This window comes from Ambystoma mexicanum, chromosome 14 (genome assembly GCF_040938575.1).
Source record: "Ambystoma mexicanum isolate Mex_15411 chromosome 14, UKY_AmexF1_1, whole genome shotgun sequence".
NCBI lineage: Eukaryota > Metazoa > Chordata > Amphibia > Caudata > Ambystomatidae > Ambystoma > Ambystoma mexicanum.
This window is the reverse complement of record NC_090940.1, coordinates 249,237,873-249,260,325: the sequence shown is the minus strand read 5'-3', so window position 1 is coordinate 249,260,325 and position 22,453 is coordinate 249,237,873.

Sequence of the window (22,453 nt, the reverse complement as noted above, 5' to 3'; positions counted from 1 at the left end):
ACTGCACATTCCCCCATTATAGTAAGCTATCATACAGGTTTTTGGAAGGTGGAACTTAAGCAAGAAATTGTGGCAATGAAGTTGGTGAGCAGAATATGCAGTGTAATCTTGTGATTTCGAGAGATATGTAGTATACTGTATGTATTTGCCATACATTTACCACAGAACATTCCAAACCCCCTCCCTATTGACTTTGGAAAGGGACGGACTGAGCGCCTGTTTGCGGATGGGGCGGACAGGATCAACATTACACGAAGAAACGGGGGGTATCTGAAAATGTACTATTGTCTTACACAAAAAGTGTAAACGGTGAAGAAGGGCATAAAGATATTGTAAGTAATTATAAGTTGATATGGAAACCTGAAGGTAGGAAATGGAAATGATACATTTAAGAACCATGTAGAATGAAATGGATGATACCAACAAAAAAAAAAGAAAGGATGCCATCACTGTAATCACTTCACAGACTCGGCAGCCTGGAACGATAGTGGATGGACGCATTTTGAAGAAGGGAGATTACAGCAAAAGAGTGAGTGCAGGGCATTTTTTTAAAGTGGGTGTGGTTGTTTTTGGTATGTGGTGCAGAAATAATAATTTATTTCTGTTGTTTTGACTCGGAAATGGCTAGTACTTTGAAGTGGCTGGAGGAGTATTTTCCGAAGGAGGAAATGTCTGAAGACAGTGACAACAATGGTACACATTGGTCTGCATATGGAGAATAGTGACCTGTATTTTATAGGCATTTAATTTGTGGTAACTTTTTTTTTTAACAGACCATGAAAAAAAAGAGGAAAGGGCAACAGAAGACATAGAAGACAGAATAAAACAGATAGAGTCGAAAATTGATGTTTTGAATGACAATTTTCAAAGTTTGCAGGAGTTTGTGGAGGACGTTGTGAGAGGGAAAGTTCGGTATCATTGTCCCACCTGCACCTGCCCAGCTTCTCCATTCCCTAGTGACCTATCCCCAAACCTGCAACAGGAAAATAGACGTTTCGACAAAGTATCCATCCCTTCTTCCCCTCACAAATCTTCCCCTCATAACCAGCCCGTGTTAAATCCAAATTCCCCCATATTTGTTTCAGTGTCCTCTTCCCCTGCTGTTTCTTTAGATTGATGTGTGTTTTTGTGTATATAGTAAATGGTTTTGTACAGTAGGTGTAGATTTTTTTTTTAGATTTTTTTTTAAAAGACTTAAAATGTTCGCGAACAGCACGCCTGTTCGACCTATCCGCAAGCAATGGAATGTGGGTGTTGTCTAATGGCAAGTAAAATGGATGTGATGTGTGACAGCACCATCTTTGCACAATGTGCGTACATAAACAGAAAGGGGTGTCCAAAGGATATACTAACTCGGCGTACCGCTTGGGAATGAGATAATACGTGGTGGCAGAACACACAAGATGGCCAGAAAGGGTGTAAATGAGTAGAAAGGGAGTGTGTGGAGGAAAGTATAGCAGTTCGTATTGGGCGCAGTCAAAATGGTGCCATCGTAGAACAGGCACGGTGGGCGGAAGGGCGTAGGCAAACAAAATGGAGTTGTCCTAAGGACACTGGAGCTGTCCGTACAGTGACCATAGCATGCAAGCACATGCGCAGTACAAACGAAAGGATTGGCAACATTGTGCCGGTTCCTAACTGTCCATCTCACTTGTGTTGCACTTTGAAGTACTTTGAGAACCCGAACACTGTCCGTAGGACACTTGTGCCCATGCGCATGTGTGAATGTGTGCATTTGCTGGCCAGGGGACTTTCATGAAGGGGGCAGATGTGTTGAGGATCTCATCTTGTGACCGCACCTACGCTGAGCGTGGGGACTAGTTTCCGCGGTTTGTGTGCTTCCACAACACTAAAAATGAACTTCTGGACACAAGGCAAAGTATTGTGGAGTGGACAATGTACTTTCACACATCCCAAACAATAGGCCACCTCAGGAGTTGCTGTGTAAAATTGAGTGTACCACTTAGTAAGGATGAAGACGGTCTCGAGGCAACCCCTGCAAGCCTTCAAAAGGCCACACCCCCTGAGCGCATCTTCATTGTCCTTCTAGCTATAGCAGATAGAGGTGCGTTGCATTTATTGCTGTGGTGACGAAAAGGAAAGGAATTACTATGGCTTTAATGGCTGCTGTTGGGTTATTAGCCTCTGCACCTCCCCCAAACCCGCCACCATCACCACCTCAACAAGGGCCTGCAGAGAGATATTTGGGTGAGGATGTAGAGATTGAGGAAGAAGAGGAGGAAGAGAATGAAGTGGGGGAACTCCGCACTAGGAGCACTCGCCGGGAGTCGTGGGTGTGGCGGTTGTTTTCCGTTTATGGGAATGTACCAAAAGCACATGTGAACCTGGTGAAGTGTAACCAGTGCGATGTGGTGTTGAGTCACGGGAGATATGGAGCATACAGTTTTGGTACGACAACCATGAAGCGCCACCTCACTTCGTTCCACACTGCACACATTTGCAAGGTGGTGCCATGTGAAGAGCGTAGTCGGTTGAGTTCCTCCACAGTATCCTCGAAATCTGATCCTTCCACCACAAGAGACACTCCTGTGGGGGAGCGCCTCCCTCCAGCTGCGTCACAAGCCATTTGCAATGATGTGGACCCTTACTTTTCGAAGGTGACAGTAGTGTGCACATATTGTGACACAGTACTCTGCAGGAGGGAGAGTCTTCAAAGTGCTTTTGAGGCTGCAGTCAGCGAGCACCAGAAGATTTGCTCCTCACCTAAATAAACATCACCCTTAATATTTATCTGTTCAGTTGCCCTTTCTGATCCCCGTGGCTGGTGTCCCTTTCTTACCCTCCTCTTTCCTCTTCTCCTAGTGTGTGGAGTGCTGTTAGTCAATGAACGTAAAAACAACAAAAATGACAGAAAAGGCTCTTTTCCAAGCCACCTTTCTCAGTGTAACAATAGAGCTATGAAGTGAAGGCCGTAGAGTCCTGCAGAGTTTAGCAAAAGTTCGCAGACAGTAGTAGATGACAAAAAGGGAGGGTGCAAACGGAGCAGATGCAATAAAGTGTACGTTCGGAGTAAGTGGCGGCTCTGGAAAGAGCCTTTTGGTGGTGTGTTGTGTGGGTTAAAAAGGAGTGGATTGGGTGAAACGGATTGTCAGATAGGTTAGTGTGATTGCAAAAGAGGGTGCAATGCATTTTGGATATTGTGAAGAAACATCTGATTGCCTGGTGGAATCCATCTCCGCGGAAAATGAAATTGCTATGAAACAAAATGTTTTCATTGTGGAAAGAGGACATACCAACATCTCTTAAAAAGGCACACACAGCCTTATTCACATTGCGTCTCGCTTTCTCCATTTGTGGACCAAATGCAGAAGAACGCAACCATATTTGTCATTGGGCAATACGGAAAAAAGTATTTGACAATTTGGAAACATGTCCATGAGCCTCGCGAGTCCTTCCTTCATGGCAAATTGTAAAGAAATTCCAGATACATGGCCTAAACTGTTTCCGCCACAATGAATGATGAGTATATCTGGAGGACGCTCTCTTTGCAAAGTAACACAAAGAGGTACCAAGTCCAACCATCTAATGCTGCGCACACCATGCCAGTGCACTTCCGCATGTTGAAATCCGGGATTTGTAGATAAACTGCAGCTTTCGGCATGCACCTTCAACCAATGGACCCATGATTCGCCCACAATCCAGACAATCTGTTTTCGAGCATGGAAAGCCATGGCTGTGTGGTGTCCTGTGAGGAAGAAGACAGTCTTACTAAAGTACGTCGGTCAAAATACACCTACTGAACTTTTTGGACCAATCCCTAGCTCCGCTCATTCTCATTTACATGCGGATCCACCCTTCAGTCCCCGGTGGTGATATGTGCTGGCAGTTAACTATCGGCATGTTCGCGGACATGTAGAGGAGCAGAGCGTGACGACGGTACATTAAATTACTAATCCCCTTTTTCCCCTTAAAGGCAGGCTCTGAGAAGAGCCATTTTATTTTTATTTTTGGCCACATATCATACAGGCATGTGGTATTTTGTGCATTTTTTTGTAGTTTTTGTCCTTGCTTTACTCTTGCAAACATTACAAAACCTCTTCTAAAGCAAGCCATATGTTCCAAAAGAACATCGCATTTCCCAAAGAGGATAGTGCAATGCCATCTCCTTCAAAGTAATGCGCATTGCTGGGAGCAATGTTGTTGTGGCTACAAAAAAACATACCAACACGCAGCATGAATGCACGCATGCCGCTATTGAGGATGCACCTCCCGATGCTTTGATCTGGACAGAAAATGAAGTTTTGGTCCATTGTAGTCTGGGGAGTAAAGCAGAACAAATTACTTTGGAGGTTGGATGGTCATGATTGCTTCAACCAACTGTGCCAAATCTCCCAACAAAGAACGTGAAGTCAGGTATCCCAAGTGGCAAGCACCATAGTGCAAAATTACCACATGAGGGGTGGTCATTCTACGCATGTCTCTGGAAACTTGCAGAATTGCGCAGCATTGGCATCAGTGTCAGCACTCCAGACCACCTCCGCTCCTGCACATCGAAATGGTGTGCCACATGCCTACTCTCGGCATAGTGTTGTAAGCCTTGCACAAAAATGTCTCCGAGCAGCAAAACCCTGACCCTCTGCACCTCTGCCATTTTCAGTGTGCGCACTGTCTTTGGACACACATGAGTAATGTGAACATCTGATTGGCTGATGGCTACAGTCGTCTTTCCATGCAGGATTAGATGTAAAACCCGCATGTGACACACCCTACCAGCGGACAAGCGTTGCCTTTGTGCGGCACGTACCTCTTACCCAGTCCTTCCACCCTTTCTACAGAGGTAGGAAAGCAAGTCCATCATTGGACACAACTAAGCGGGTGCAGAATCAGCCACCAATCACACAGAACCTCGCTAATTTTAACTCTGTCATCAACATTGCGCACTGCAAAATTACTGTCGACGATTCTTGATGGAAATCGCATACCATTGCAAAGGACCTACTTCACAAGCTACTGTGGAAGAATTGCAAATTTCTAGGTTCAGCTCCATGCATGACCACATGCATCAGTATAGATTACAGGTATGTTCATTCTAATCAGAGTACATGTGGAAGCCTTATAATTTAAAATAGACAAAATAATGCCGGTAAATTTCCATATGAAGCACATAACAATGGCATGACAAATTACTTTCTTCAGCATTACCTGTAAATACGTTGCAAGCATGCCTATTTAGGCATACCTCGCAACCATTTTTGTGTGAAGAACGGGTGAAATGAGCTTATTTTTGTTTTTGGCGGGTGACACGTCCATTGGAAGGAATGGCCGTGCAGGAGGCTTGGCGGGTGAGTCTGCCCTTTACAAGGCGGGTGACACCCACCAAAAGCGTGTGAGTTGAGAAGTATAATTTAGGGTTGACCTTAATTTTGTGTGTGAAAATGTCGCAGTTCTGTCCTCTGTACTGGCATCAGTAACGCTACTTGCAATGTGATGGTATGAGAATAGTAAACGCTTCCGATAGTGGTGCTGACATGTCCTTCGGAGAGTCACCCGATTTTTGGATATTGTGCTTTGCATTAACAAGTACAAAAAGTTTGGCCATCTACTATGTTGCCCTATCACTTACAAATCTCTCTCCTATGCATACTACACTTTGTAAAGAACAAGGCATTTCCAAACCCCTAAAAAAAGATAGATATTTTGAAGGACTTTGAAGTACCATATTGAAAGTAGTATACAAAGAGTGCGCAGAGAGAAGTGAAATGTGCACGTGGATTGGGTAGAAACATGAAAGTTGAATTGTATGACGAATGAAGTACAAGTGAAGGCTGCAGTATCTTGATGGCTGCAAACACACAAAGTAATTCATATTGTTTTTTTAATTCACAGTTAAGACTGCTCTCCTGAGAATCACCAACATCTACACTGCAGACGACATATCGGAAGAAAGCTTGTCATCGTGCACAAAAAAGTAAGTACAGTTCAACCTTCATATTGTAACTTCTCCTTAAAGAGGCTGTGTGGGTTATTTGTTTATTTTGGGCACCAAAGGAAGCATTCATTTGTAAACCAATCTGCCTACAAATATCCAATTGTAGGACAAAGATTAACATGTGGAATTGGTGACAAATGGCTGTGTGCTTGGTACTGAAATGACATGGGAAATCCGTAGAAGGTTAGATTGTGAAAATAAGTGGCGGTAGCAAGCTTTTGCCATTTTGGTTATTAATAGTGGTTCTCGGCACAAGGCACAAGTAGGGCACTGTGTATTCTCATCTAAAGCACATTGTACTACTATACAAACAGTAAAGCCTTACCAAATGATAGTTAGAGGTCACTGTGCGCTGACACACCGTGGCAAAGAGTTTCATAATCACACTTAGGCACACATGCACACAGCAAACATACATTGGACAACAGACCAAAACATTTTTTTTTTCTCAACAGACACCAAAGAATGCCTACCAAAAAGCAGCACCGTAGAAAGGAACGTAGAATTAGAGCAAATAAAAATAAAGGTACCCAATGTAAGCATCCACCTGTTGTAGAGTTAGGGGAGAATCTTGGTACAAACCACGTAATGCAATTGGGTAACATAATAAAAGAACTCTCAACTACCGAAACTGTACGCCCTCCATCAAAAAGTATCACAAAACACAGAAATAATGTCAACGAAACGGCTGCCAGTACAGCTAACAACGTTCCTAATAATCCAGATAGTGTAAGAAGAAGCCATAGTAAAAAAATTATTTTAGCAAAAATGTTTCGTCAGAGTCCTTCAGAATCTACTAAAAAAAGGACCAAAGTCATCTTCACCCCTTAAAACGTACCGTAGAATGTTAATTCTGCAAGCACTCGTGGACAGTGCAATCCTTCTCAAAAGGAAGTTGTTCATATTAGTGTTGAAAAGGATGAAAGCACTAACAAAAGTAAGTACCAAACTACAAATGAAACTGAGCAAAAAACGGAATGTGAACATAAATAATTTTTTGCATGTTTGTGGTGGTGAGTGGAGTCACACAACGACCACAGAGCCATATTTCAATGAAGAAGCATACATACAAAATCAAACAAACACAATTGCCATCCATAGCAGCGGATGTGGGTATGAGAAAATCAATACTACCATCATGGAACAAGAAACACTGCTTACAAAACTGTCTTCTGAAAACTCAGAATTACCTCTCGATTCAGCAGAACCACACCGTCCAGTATACAAATGGCCGTGCACATCAATGTGTGCCATTCCAAATAAAGCTTTCAAGTCTTTACGTGTGTTCCTCAATCAATATGTAAAAGGTAAAGACAAAAGTAAAATCAAAGTGCTGCAAAATATGGATATTTGTGTAGTGTGAAAACACACAGGACTAAAAGGAAATTCACTAGCCTGCATTTCTGGGCCTAATTGCAAAAGTACCTTCCATGACATCAAAATAATATCAGTACATCGCTCTAAAGTAAGAAATTTAGTGTATAACATATAGTGTGCAAAAGGTCCAGCTTCAGAATTAGGCAATTTAAATACCACTCTTCTGCATGGTACACCCAAATACTTACAAGAAGAAATGGAACGTATTCAGAATAAGTATTTCGGAAGTGAGAGCCACGTAGAAAATGCAACAGTTTTAGAGCATACTAGCGACAATTCTGCACATAGCAACCTTCTATTGCACACATACAGAAAAGAAATACTAACATTTAAAAGGTCATCTGCTGAAGTACCAAACCATGTGTGTGTATGTTGCTGCAGAACGTTTTACAAAAGGAACACAAAAAATGTGGACATAGCATACAAAATAGAAAACAATGAAGACTCTAAATGGTTTGAATTAGCTTTGTAACATTTAGCTGAAAGCAAATATGAAGTAACTAAACGTCTAATATGTTGCAGTTACTGTACTGCAAAATTAGAAAACAACCACACTCCTTCACGTGCAATTACAAATAATTTGGAATTGTTTCCATTACCAAAAAGTCTGCAACAGCTCAATTTGTATGAGAGCATACTAATTCAAACAGTTCAACCATTGCAAGCAATTATACTCCTTCATCCAAAAACAGAAAATGTACCTCCCTCTGAATTGGTGAAAGGCATTTGTGGCAAAGTAGTGTACTTGCCATTACATCTAACGGAAAATGTGCACACTCTAGGAGTGAAACGTTCAATAGAGCATTCTTTAATAGTCTTGGTAAATGGAGAACCAACAAAGGACAAAAACATTTGGCAACAATTAGTGGACTTACACAAAGTTACACAAGCATTGCAATATCTAAAAGACAACAATGAGTACTACAAGGAAATAAATATTGATGAAAGCTTAAGGCAAACAACTGAAATGATTCAAGAGCCATCAGAAACTGGACAATTTGAACTTCTGGATCCAGCTACAGTATCCACTCTCTTAGAGCATTACACAATTCATCCATTGCATTCCAATGAAAGTATAGATGATGCACTAGAAACTTACCAAATGTGACAAACCAAAGGGTCACCAAAGAGTATTTGGGAAAAAAAGTATAGAAGCACGTGCTTTTCCACTGCTATGTCCTACTGGCAAAGGTGGGAGTTACGATAATAGACCCACTCAGATTGGGGCATCAGAATACCGCTCATTACGAATGTATTCCCAAGATCCCCAATTTAGACAAAATGTGGAATACATATTCCACCTGCTCTACGAAAGTGAATTAGCAACACTATGTTATGGAGTTGCAAACATTCTTAAATCTGGAACGCACTTTCAAAATATGTCAGCTACGCATTTAATACAGAAAGTACAAGAAAAAGATGAGGTTTTACAATCAAGTATAACAAATTTGTTTGCAAACATGCGCAGTACAAAGGAATACTGGTTTAGACGGCACAGAGACGTGCGTTGCGTGATCAGAAACCTTGGACCACCAACTTGGTTTGTTATGCTAAGTTGTGCAGAATACGCATGGGAAGATTTGCATGAGTTCCTATGCATAGCAAACAACAACAAAAACAACATAGATATATGATCACCTGGAGAACTTTGCTCTCTAGATCCAGTTAATGTCTCAAGATATTTCCATCATTCTTTCATTGCAATGCTACATTTTATTTGCAATAAAAGTGTTGCTGCCCTTGAAGAAGTGCAACACTTCTTTTGGAGAAAAGAATATCAAGCAAGAGGAGCACCACATATTCACATGCTATTATGGATCAAAGGTGCACCGAAATTTGGCCATGACAGTGATAGCACTGTTTTGCAGTTTATCCAAAAATATGAAACATGTGAAATCCCTTCACAACAGAGCCCTAGTGAGCTGCATGGGCAGATTTTACAATTTAAAAGACACAAATGTGGCAAATATTGTCGCCGTAAATACAAAAACAAAGATAAATACTATACCAAATGCTGCTTTGGTTTCCCCAGACCAGTTATAGAAACAGGTGAAGTAAACAACTTAATATCTTCAGTTCGACATAGTATTAAAGGTAAGTCACCTAAAAACACGTATTACATAAAAATAAGTGAAGAATCTAAATATATCAATGATTATAATGCAATCATTGCCCTATTGTGGAATGCAAACATAGATGTGCAGTACATTGCAGTGAATTCAACTGCTCTTGCACAATATGTTACAGCCTACTTAACAAAATCAGAAAAAACAGAGCTTCAAGACCTCTGGGATGACCTAGCATCAGACAAAACATTATCACAGAAATTGAACAGCCTAGGCATACAAATGCTCTCTCATAGAGAATGTGGGGCCTATGAATCAGCAGATCGTTTAACCGGGACTGCTTTGTACGGAAAATCAGACAACATAGTATGGCTCAGTCTTGGTCCTGCAAAATCTAGAAAAAGAGTGCTAAAATCATATGAGGACTTAGACACTATTGCCAGAAATGTTCCCAACAGCCAAGACATTCTGAAAAACAATTTACTAGACACATACTATCTGAACAGAATTACCACTCTGGAAAGCATGTGTTTTTACCACATAGCTTAAAACTTTGCATACAAAAATAATGTAAAACCCAATGAAAGTAAATGAAGATATAGAGTGACCGATTGTGAAGGGTGCTTAGTAAAACTTAACAAACAAAGCTTAATTAATCATGCGAAGTTGTCATTAAAAACTCCTCAATAGAAAGAACTATATTACATGTCTCTTTTACAACTTTTCAAACCATGGAGAAAAGAGGAAGATATACTAGATAATTATGAGTACTATGAGGATGCTTTCAAAGCAAATGAAAGCACTATCACCGATGTTAACTTTACGCAGTACAAAACAATGTTACACAATGAGCAGCAACAGGAAGAAGAAATTGAGGCCCAACTAGATAAAGACTCTTCCGACAGTAGTCAACCTTCTGTAACAGGAAGTCAAGAGCCATTAGGACAACCACTGATAACAAATGAGGCTGAAGTTGCTATGATAGAAGTAGAAAACACCATGTATCAGTATAAAGAATATACAAAGGACTTAACTGTGCAGCAAGGAAAACTTAACAACAATCATCGCACCATTTTTGAAGAGGTAACAAAACAAATTGTGCATGGCGTACAGCATGAAAATAAAGAATGTACCTGCCAAAATTACAAACCTATACTGCTGTACGTCAGTGGGGAAGCTGGATCAGGGAAAACATTCTCAATCAAAATTATTAGCAAGTTCCTGCTGCAATTGACAAACAACAAACTGTCAGCTGTTGTAACAGCCCCCACAGGTTTAGCTGCACACAACATAGGCGGTGTGACTTTGCACCGATTACTAATGCTTCCAGTAGAGCATCACAATAAATTAGACTACTACAAACTTTCTGCAGAAGCTGCAATGGAATTACGGAAAGTATTGAAGCAAATGAAAATGCTACTAATAGATGAAGTGAGCATGGTCTCCAATCTAATGTTGGCTTTGATTCATCTCAGATTGCAAGAAGTACTTAAAAGTAATAAAGAAGAACTCTTTGCTGGGAAACACATTATCGTTTTTGGAGATCTTCTACAATTGACACCAGTTAAAGGTGAACCGATTTGTAAAACCTTAGGCCACAAACTCTGCCAGAAAACTGTTGGTAGCATAGGTAGTGTTAACCTTTGGCAACATTTCCAATACAGAGAATTAACTGAGAACATGCAGAAATCTGCATATCTGACTTATGCCAACTTCTTGAAAAGTAGTAGAATTGGTGTATTATCGCAAGAATCACAAGCTGTATTGAAAAAGCGTCATATACATGCACTTTATGGTGATAATGCATGCGCAACTGATGTAATGGAACAAATAGCGCACAAAAAAGTCAATTGTATAGCCTTAATGCCAACTCTTGCAAGCTGTTTCAAATTCAATGAAACAATGCTAAAGAAAGAAATGCAAGAAATAATAGAAATTAGCGCCACAGACAAACTAGACATACATGGTTTGACAGTACCCATGTGTGAGCAGGCCACAACAAGACTAAATAGTTTAGAACATTCAAAATCCAACACAGCTGGGTTGGAAAAAGTATTGAAATTATCATTAAATTGTAGAGTAATGCTTAAACGTAATCTTGACGTAGAGCAAGGGCTAGTTAATGGAGCACTGAGCACAGTTGTTGGCTTTCAATCATACCCATGTGATAACAGCTTTCAGTTTCTAAATATTCGCTTTGATAAAGTTTCAGAAGTAAAAAGGATAGGGCGCTCAATGGCTCGATTTCTTCTCTTAAAAGACATGTATTTTTGTAGAGAGCAATTTTCTCTAACTCTAGCATATGCAGTTACCATTCATAAATCCCAAGGTCTTACCCTAGATAAAGCATTGATCGATATAGGAAAGACAGTGTTTAAGGAAGGCATGAGCTACGTAGCATTATCACGCTTACATACACTTGACGGTCTTTTGTTAATAAACTTTGATTCAAGTAAAGTCAAAGCTGATATTCCTTGCATTCTAGAATACAATAGATTGCGTTCACTGTACACCCCTCATCATAATTGTAATAATAGGCATTACGAAAAACAATACGGTCACGGCATGTTGTCAATTTCAATGTTGCCTACCTATACCCGTGTGCTTTCAAGAATTACAAATTTCCTATCCACTACATGCAGTCAAGTGTTAAATTTCCTGCCCACTATATGGACAGAAGTGCTATCATTTTTATCACCCACATTTACTGTACGTGCAATGTGTCCATAGAAATTACATCATGCCGGCCGAGGGACAAATGCATAGATCACTCATTTCTTACTGTGTGAACCTTTCCCAATGCTTTGTGCGACAGCAAAATAGTGTAATGAAAAAAGCATGTGTACGCTGTTTGTTACTCCGCTTTCCGCAGATCCAAGATGTCGGGCGCATCCAAACCATTTGACACTGAAGACATCTCGCAGCAGCCAATGGACAGAGACGTTGCATGTACGCGGTCATGACAGCAGCCCCTTAGCCAATCGGTTTCTTGTTTGTCGACAGAACAGTGAAGTGTGACTGCAGAGCGAACATAGATATCACTCATTATTTCAGACCTACTTTTTCATAATTATAAGTGAACGTACTGCATGTATGGTGACACAATGTACAAAAGCACTCTTTGTGGACCAAGCCCCTGTACCTGCCACAGATTTTGTCAAAATCCATCCAGCGGTTTCACCTGTAGCCATGCGCAAATTTTTTCCCCCATTCAGTCTATGGAAAAAAAGACGTTTTGGGACCACCCTATAACTCCCCTCCCCCTGGACGATTTCTCACCAAACTTTACAAAAAAATTCAATTGCAAAGTTTGGTGAGGATTCGTCCACAGCGAGTGGAGTTATAAGCCACTGAAGAACTGCTCTTCCGATGGAAACAGCAACTTAACCATAACTACATGGCCACTACTGGGGCCATATGATATATATATATACATTAATTCAAGGAAAAAACTTTAGTTGTAGGGACATTAATGTGAGAGCTTAATGCAGCAAAACCCCTGAAATTCTGCTAAAGCCACCTTAATTTCATGCCCGCTGTTGTGCAGCCTATGACCACAATGGTGACATCACTGATGACATCACTAATTACATTGCATATAACTGATTACATCAATAATGGAATTAGATATAACATCATTTAAAAGTTAGCTCAGGAAAACTTTGCTTACCTTATTAACAATGTAGACCATGGACTTGGCCATAACAAAGGGTGGGGTCACTGGCCAGAACCAAAATGCCATAGCTAGTGGTCGATTAGTGTTAAAAAATGCCAATGTGCATTGTTAAAAGCCATGCCTACTAGCCCATCACTGTTTTAAAATATACACTGGGCAACGTTGAAAGCTGTAGTCAGTGTCTACGGCTAAAGGCCATAGCTAGTGTCTGTTAATATGTTAGAATATACAGTTGGCACAGCCAAAGGCTGTGGCTACTGGGTAGTATTGTGTTGACGACCAAGGCAAGTGGCTGGTTATTGTATATAATATACAGTGGGCACGGCCAAAGGCCATAGCTAGTGGTTGGTTAGAGTACTATAATACACTGTGGGAATGGCCGAAGGCCATTGCTTATTGCATTTCATTATTTTAAAATATACAGTGGATATGGCCAAAAGATATACAGACTGCTCAAGGTCAAAGCCCAGGGCTAGTGGCCCATTTTTATGTTGCAATATGTAGTGGGCACAGCCAAAGATTGTGGGCACTGCCCAGTATTGTGTTAACGTCCCTGGCTGGTGGCTGATCAGTATACATAATATACAATGGACATGGTTGACAACTGCATACACTAGTAAAGGCCAAAATCTATGGTTTGTAGCTTGTTAGTGTTTTAAAATATTCAGTGCACATGGGTGAATGTTGTGACCACTGTCCATAATTGAAGGCCATGACTAGTACCCATTCATGTGTTAACATTTCTTTGGCCATGCACACTGACCATGGTTGAAGGCCATGCTTGATGTCAGTTACTGTTGTAATGCAATTAGTGATGTCATCAGTGATGTGATCTGTGATGTCATCATTGTGGTCATAGACTGCACAATAGTGGGCGTGCAGTTAAGGTGGTTTTAGCTCAAATTCAGGTATTTTTTGTGTTAGGTTCTCACCTTAACGTCCTTGGAAGGATGAAAGACTGAGTTGGCCTTTCCATGATTCGAACCTGCGAAATGCAGATCACACACAGATCACAGCAGCAATTGCTCAACATGCTGAGCTATCTTACTGGCACTGGCCACTGAGGTCTTCAGGTTGTGCAGTAGCAACATGTGGTGAACTTGCAGTTGACGCTGTGCATTTTAAGCATTGTAACCCTGACTGAAATAGGAGCTAGTCTTCTGGGCCATTAACACCATTTCATTCAGAGGCTCAAATGTGCTGATGTGGCTTGTGACCACAAGGTGAAGGACCTGTACAAAGGAAGGGACATGCCTTGTCTTGACATTTCGTAAGGCAGCAAGGACAATTATTGTCTACTGCAACAAGGCCCACAAGCACACTACAAGCCCTAAGCCTCTGTACTTCCACTGCCTCCACATTCTTCAAGATGGCGGATCTCCAATAAATGGGCTGTGGCAGCCATGTAGTGAATGCTCTTACCGTTGGACCACCTGTCCAATTTGAAGTGAACCTTTACCCCATGGACTGCTGTAGTACCCATGTCAATGTAGCCATACCCACTTTGTACAATGATGTTACCAATTTGCGAGTGAAAAAAACATTGCCCAAGACTACCTAGTGGTGATTACATTGACTTGTCACCCCATGTTTCCAAATCCTGAGTTTTCCACAAAAAAAGGTAGGGTAAGATATCTATTGCCAGAATTTAAAGCCAGGTTGGCAATGAGCAGGCACTCTTGGTTAGGGACATATGATATGTTTGGCTATGCACAAATGCTTTTATAACACTGCCCTGCTGCAATGGAGGCAGCAGCAATGAGCCACTGAGTGCAGTTTCATGTCTTACCCCCAATCACTGCTACAGCTAAAGTATGTTCAGTGGCAATGGTGCACACTGGTCAAGGTATGCTGCTTGCCTGATTGTATGGGGAATGATGAACCTGGGATCATTTAAAATCTTCCGAGATCTGTGCATGGTTCCCTTGTCACACGGTTTTCAGGCACAGTGAACATAATTAGATTCAGTTGTTGTTTATTCCCTGTGAAATACTGCCACACTGTGACTTATTTAGTGGGATAGAAACATGCAGGCTGGGTTCCTATGAGTGTGGTGATGCTGGAAGTGGTGGTGTTGTGGCTGACAGGGGATGTGATGTGCTTTCTGATCTATGGAGCAAAGGCTGCTGCTAAGATAGACTGTATGCAGGTGGTTATTGCACTTCTATCAGTGCTACAACATCTGCAGCTTTAGTGAAATTCGCCTATGCCTTTTCAGTTGAGCTAATTTGCAACATATTCACTTTTGGGCTTTGAGAGAGCATACACTTTGCTTTTATCATCATATATCTAATCATCTTTAGTGTCTGACCCTTTGGATGGGTGTGGCAGTGAAAGAGACCTAGGATTGTCAATGTTCTCCCGTTATTCAGGTCTTCCTTCTTTTTGTCTTCCATGATCTAGAGTAGACAAGGCTCACTCTTATCTCCATGAAATTATGGATGGAGCTTAATGTGCAAGCTCTCCTGTCTATCTTGGTGGATTCTCACTGTTGTGGTGCATTTTCATGTTTTGGCTCATGTTACCCAGAATGGCATGCAACAGGGGGTGTGGAAAGTGAGTTGGATGATACCTTCAATGTACCATGTGCAGTTCTGGCCTCCCCAGTGCACACAGCCAGTGCAGCTCCTGGATCGAAGACAGCAAGAAGCACATCTCCCCCTGCCTATTGCTTGTTTGGGGGAATACAGGTTCCAGAAATGTCCAAATGTGTGTCTCCCACCTTTTCGGAATCTCTGTGACTTCCTTCCAAGAAAACATCAGGGAAGCATAAATCTCTCACAGGCTGCCTACAGGGATTTCTGGTTCCACCTATTCCTCCTCACAGGTGTCACTAGATAGCACTAGCCTTCTCCACTTGCTTTAGGAAATGCACACTGACTACATTGTCACCTGCCACCACCCACAATCTCAGTTGCTCCTTCTTTCTAAGTGAAATCAGGCAAAGTAACCTTTCCATAAGGTGCCTGTAGTGACTTCCTGCTCCTCTACCCAGTTGTCACCCGATTTCATGTGTCTCAGCCACTTGCCTGTAGAGATGTTAACTGAATGGTGTGTCCCCCACCTCCTCCCTGAAGCTCTGCTGCTCTCACCCAGCAAAACCAGATGACCATGAAACTCCCACAAATTGCCCTCAATGATTCTTGCCTATTCCTGCTCATCCGGCAGATGTCAAAAAATGGCATGAGTAGCATCCACTTGCTTCAAGAAACTGACACTGATTGATGCGTCACCCATCTCCCCCAGATCGCTGAAACTGCCAGACAGCACTGCATCAGCTAAACAAACCTAAAATCCCGCTCTCTGACTAGGTCCCTGTCACACGCTACTTTTAGCTAACCATATTCATACAACTACTCTACACTCACCCTTTAGTTTATTAAGCCTTCCCTACATTTCTGAAGCCTGCCTCTAGCAATGACTTGCTTCCTCTATGAGTGGTATCGGGTAATAAAATTGTGGCAAAAATGTCGCCGGTAGTAAGAAATTGCAGCAAAAATGCTGTGGTTTGACCCAGTAAAGAGGTACCCCATTATAACATTTAAGGGGAACGGGGGTTGCGGGGTAGTCCCCTGCTCCCCTTAAATGGTATAATGGGTCTGGGGGTTGCGGGGGTGTCCCCCGCATCCTTTACATGATTGTGGTGGCAAAACCACAGCATTTATGCCACGATATTTTGTATTCATGTCCATTTTTGCCGCGATTTTAAGACATGGAACCCTATGAATGCCACCGGAATCCGAATGGGACCTGCAGCCCCATGCTCCCTTTCAAGTAAAGCTCAGGAAACTTTTTCCCACAATTCATCTGAGGTTTGTCATCCACGAAACACCATTGTGCGAATTGGGTTTGTTGCAGGAAAGTCAATCGAGGCTTAATGTGAAATAATTAAGAAATGTATGTGTTATATGTTTGTATACAAGCAGGAGGAGAAAAGTTATGTGCTCCGGTCCCATGATGCAAATATGCTTCCTAGATTAATGTTGTAGGACCTTCAATAGGGATGAACATGCTCACAGGAGAAGAAGAATACTGTTCTAAAATATATGGTATGTAAAGTTGAGAAGGGTTCATATTAGGGCAAAAAGGAGAGGGCTGGACTAGTTCCTACCTTGACTACATTTCAACCTTTACAACTCTAGCAAGCTTGTTTGTACCCACTGAGAGTTCGCCACAGGGTCTTTCTAAAACAGAATTCCAGACCAATGATAACTTTGACACAAATAAATTGTACAGTTGTTGCATAGGCATTTTAGCATTGTATTGTTTATTTATTTGTAGAGCGCACCAGTCCGTTAGGCAGCTGGGCGCTTATGAAGTCTTAGGTTAGAGTTACATAGATACCATTACATTTTACAGACAGGTAGTGAGTAGTGCTCCGGTACAAAAACCTTGCTGAATGGACCAATAAGATAGGACTTTCACAGAGGCAGACATTAAGCATTAACAATTAATTTATGGCTTCAAGACTTCAATATATTGACACATGCTAGCTCTACTTATGATGAACAATAAGCTATACTAAAACAACTATCTCACATATTATCACTGAGCAGACCCTCCTGCAAACCAATGGGCCTCATTACGACTCAGGCGGTAAGGGGTTTACGGCGGCGTAAACAGCGCCGACCCTTACCGCCTGATTCCGAGGTCCCTTAGCGCCATGGAGGTTTTAACACCTGCTTTTAGCAGGTGTTAAAATCCATGGCGCTAAGGGACCTTGATGTTAATTACGCCACCGTAATTTACGGTGGCGTAATTAACGCCTTCCCCACTCCCATTATGCCCTATGGGGCAAAAATGGGAATGGGGAAGGGTAAATGGGGATTGGGGACTTACCGCCCCGCCAACCTCGGAATGGGGCGGTAAGTCCGCCAACCACCATGGCGTAAACGTAGTTTACGCCATGGTGGTAAAGTTACGACCCAGGCGGTAACTTACCGCCTATGTCGTAATGAGGCCCAATGTGTTTTGAGCACCAGGCATCCTTTTTTGTTTATAACTTATGCACATATTTTCTTTGCTCTTTCAGTTATGAAAGTCATGCATAATAATAGGAGCCTTCGGTCTGGAAGATACTGTTTCTTTTTTTTAATACTGTAATGTTTCAAGTGTACATTTGTGTACTTCGGCCTGTTAAACACAGACATTGATCTCGAACAGTCATAACTTTGCCCTCAGCCAGTGTTTTACAATTCAACAAATGTTCCCACTGAAATGTAAATGGACTGACCGACAGAAACATGCTCTCAGCTGCAGTCCAATGGAGGCAGCTGCTAACGGAGTTCAATTCTTAAAGCAATCAAGTAGATCGATAAGTTAAGCCAAATGATACCATACAATACAAATATAGATGTATTGCATTGATAGTGGTTAAAGGTATCCCTTTTTAAGGGTATTCTTTTTTCCAAAATGTTCATATGTAGAAGGTACTTGTGGACAAGACAAATCAAGCTCCTGAACAAGAAGCCCAGCAAATGACTGGTTGTGGGGTTGCTATTATAATGTAGCACCAAACGGCCGAGTAAACTGCATCAAGACACTTTTGCATGTTTCAATAGTTGGCACCAACACCATTTTCAAATATTGCTGTGCTAATTGTGTGCAAAACATCCCAATCTCCCGATTCCTCTGGAATATTTTGAATGCAGCATAATCCTAGTTTATCATCACTAGTATGGCCGGCTTTCATGAGCAAGATGGGAGCAGCACAAATGCTCTCTACCCACTCTAAGATGGCGTCCACACAATACAGGACTAAGGGCTGGGGAAGGGTTAGGGAAATACATCTATCAATCAAATGGACGAGTGTGCACTATGTGAATGAACACAGCAAAGGTGCATTGCCACTGGTATATTTTATAGTTAAAAACATAACAAACCAGAATCATATAAAATAGTGTCTCTGTTACAGTAACTGTCCCTCTTGAAGACCTTAACTTGTCCCTTAAAGCAATTATATATCCCTAGTTAGTGCTGGTGTGCCGCCTATCTAAAAGTGGACAGAAAGAAGCACTATCCCTTATCCTGAACCATCAAGGAAAATAAAAGTGACCCTAGAACAACAACTCAGTTCCAAACAAAAAATGTACAGCTAAAAAAGGCCCACTGTATTGGGATAGTAGGGAATACAACGTTATTATTGCCTACTGTTCAACCAGTACCGTGGAGCAGGGTAAACTCTAAATGGAGCCAATAGATCCTACCATATTCTAGTAATTGAACCTATGTTGTTTTATGGGGAGATGTACAAATCCAAGCATCTCTGTCATTCTTGAGATGTCATAATGGAAAATGGTCGACCGGTTTCAGGGATATATCATAATTCAATCGCCTTTTTCATGATCAATGCTGCCGTCTTGAGGATACTCTAAAAATCCAGGATATATCAGTAAATATCTTGTTTTCTTATTTGGGTGCACTGTTTTTCTCTGATATACAAATAATTTACAAACCCCAACAACTACTTATGCAGGTTAACATTTCACTGTCCACCAACTGTTTTATACCCACATTGAGGATGGCGTCAATCATGATTTCCTTTTTAATCTGGTTGAGCAGGGGTGAGTAGCTCAGTACTGTAGTGATTTTGTTTTATGACCCATTCTTGTCATATTTTTCCAGTGTGACTGACCTGGGAATATTCCATGCTATTTTGTACGCCCACCTAAGACATTTCTTGGGATAGTCATGTTTCTTTAATTTTGTAGTCAAGTTCTATGCTTGAGAGGCAAATGTGTTCATGTTGGAGCAGGTGCGTCTATAATGTAAATACTGTCTGAATGGAAGATTATCCTGCAATTGTTGTGGACTGTAACTATTGTACAATACCAACACATTTTTATCTGTGGGTTTATGGAACACTGTAGTGTGGAGAGTATGTCCAGAGGCTAGGATCTATATGTCTAGAAACGGTATCTTAAGGTTGCTCTGGTGATGTGTAAAGTGAAGATGTCTATTAAGACTGTTCAACCAGGTCCAAAATGGCTCAAGCTCTATCACAGTCCCCTGAAATATGACTAGGACGTCATCAATGTATCATACCCATGACCTTAATTTTACTCGGAAGGGATTCTCTGGGTCATAAATATGTTGCACCTCAAACTCTGCCACATAGAGGTTCACCAAACCGTGGCAAATATTGCTCCCCATGGCCATCCCTAATGTCTTTTAATAAAATTAATCTTCAAAAAGATTAAAAGATTAATTGGCCAAGGCCAATTTTGTAAGATGGAGAATGAAGTGCGTCTATGTTCTTCTAGTTTTCTGAGTATGGCCAATTAACTCTCAAGTTGAGGAATCTTAGTGTATCATGATTCAATATTGAATGTCACAAATATGTCACTGTCAGAATCAAAATCCATGCAGTTGAATATTTAATGTAGGATAGAATTGTAAGGACTTCTTGTGTGAGGAAATAATAAACACAATCGTTCAAGAATGAAACCAATGCCAGAGACGATTTACCTACCTGTTGGTGATATACAGCCCTTTTGGATTTATGGTAGGACATAGATGGAAGGGGGCCTTGGATTTGGTGGCACTAAACATGCAGCTTCTTTTCTGCTGATTATTCAATCCACAATGGGGTTTTTGCTAGTTTTGAGAGACAGTGTTGGGTCACTCCCCAGTCGTTGGTAACTGGAAGTATCATTCAACAAAGTGGTTACCATTTCTACTTAGTCCTTGTGGTTCATTATTACCACTTCCCCATCTTTGTCGGCCGGTTTCATGACTATCTCTCTGTTACTTGCCAGACTCTTAAGAAAAATTCTGTCCCGTTTGGCTCAGTTATGCTGGGGCACTCTCATTTTGGTTTCCAATCTCTTTAGTTGTTGAAACAGTGCCTTCTCAAATGTAATTGATTTGGCTGAGATGTTTGACAGGAGGATAGAAAGTTGAGGGTCTATGAAGGACTGTTAAGTCCCTATCTCTTTTGTCCTCTGCTTCTACAAATAATTGGTTGAGTCTAATTTTTGTGATTAGCTGGGAGAGTTCAATTCTGGTCATAAATATATTGTACATGGCAGTGGGTACAAATGTAAGACCTTTTTCCAGTACCAATGTTTCTTCGTGACTTGGGGAATAGTTCGACAGATTGACCACTAAAAATTCTGGAGTGAAATAATTTGTGGTGATTTGTGTTGCACTCTCCCTCTGTCCCAACCCCTCTGTCATTAAAAAGAGGTGGTACCTGAAGTGGTTGAGGTCCCTGCCTGTTCCTGAGAGTGGGCAGTTCTATCTGTATTGTTCCCATTGTGTTGTGTGTCATTGCACAGGGGCCTGTAGGGAAATGTAATAGGGAAATACTTTAACCTATTCTGAATTTCAACAAGGTAGCTCTGCATTTCATCATCCACATTTTAGCAAAGGTGTGAATTTTAACTAGGGCCAAGGGTGTGAGACTCATATGTGTGACTCAAGGGTATGAGGCTCGGGTTGAATCTAATAGATGCCAATGTTGGGAATGCACAGAGCACATGCTAGAGAATGATCACTCTGCTCCACAATACCACAGTTGTGGGCTGAGTTGCATTTAAAATAAAACTAACATGAAACTAACATACTCATTTACCTTAGCCATTTAACATATAACAGATTCCCATACTAACATTTAGTCCAAACCAGTCCATGATATAAACTTGGTGCTGATTGATGGAAATGCATGGTTGTTTGAAAATTATATAAACTAAATGTGCAGGCTTAAAGCTGTGCAGTGTCTGAATATGGACATGACAAATCAGAAGTGGGGAATGTGAGATCCGTTCTGTTAAAGACATTGCAATGTTTAAACAAATTTCAGAGCAGAAAAACAGAACTGAAATGTAGCTATTATTTCCACTCCTAAGTGCTCTGAACACGGTCAGAATATTATTGGATTGGCTGAATGATGAAAAAGGAGGTGGTTTGAATGACACATAAGGTTTTAAAAAAAGCTTCAGACAGAAAGGGCTGGGCCATTCACTCACTCACTGGCTGGGGAGCAGAAAGAATGGGAGAGAGTTAGTTCTGGGCAGACTGAGTCACCTGTGTTTTTGCCGGCAGTGCTGCAGGCTGACTGTCTTGGGCGATGTCTATCTCTCTCCTGAATTGGCAATCATCAGAAGAGTTGCAGTCTTGAGCACCCTTATCTGTGGTTGAACCTGGGTGGTGCGGCAAGCAGAAAGGCTAGGGAAGGACTTTGTGGGTTACTTCCATGATGAGTTGGAGAATATTGCCAGCTAAATCTAGGTAATTACACAGTTATTAAGGGGCATGCTAAATGGATAATTGATACTAGGGTAAATAAAGTTAACTCATTTTTAGGCACTCAATAATAACATTTTAAACGTGTATGTAAAACTGTGTTCAAATTTATCAAGTTTTGCTGCAATAAAACTCATC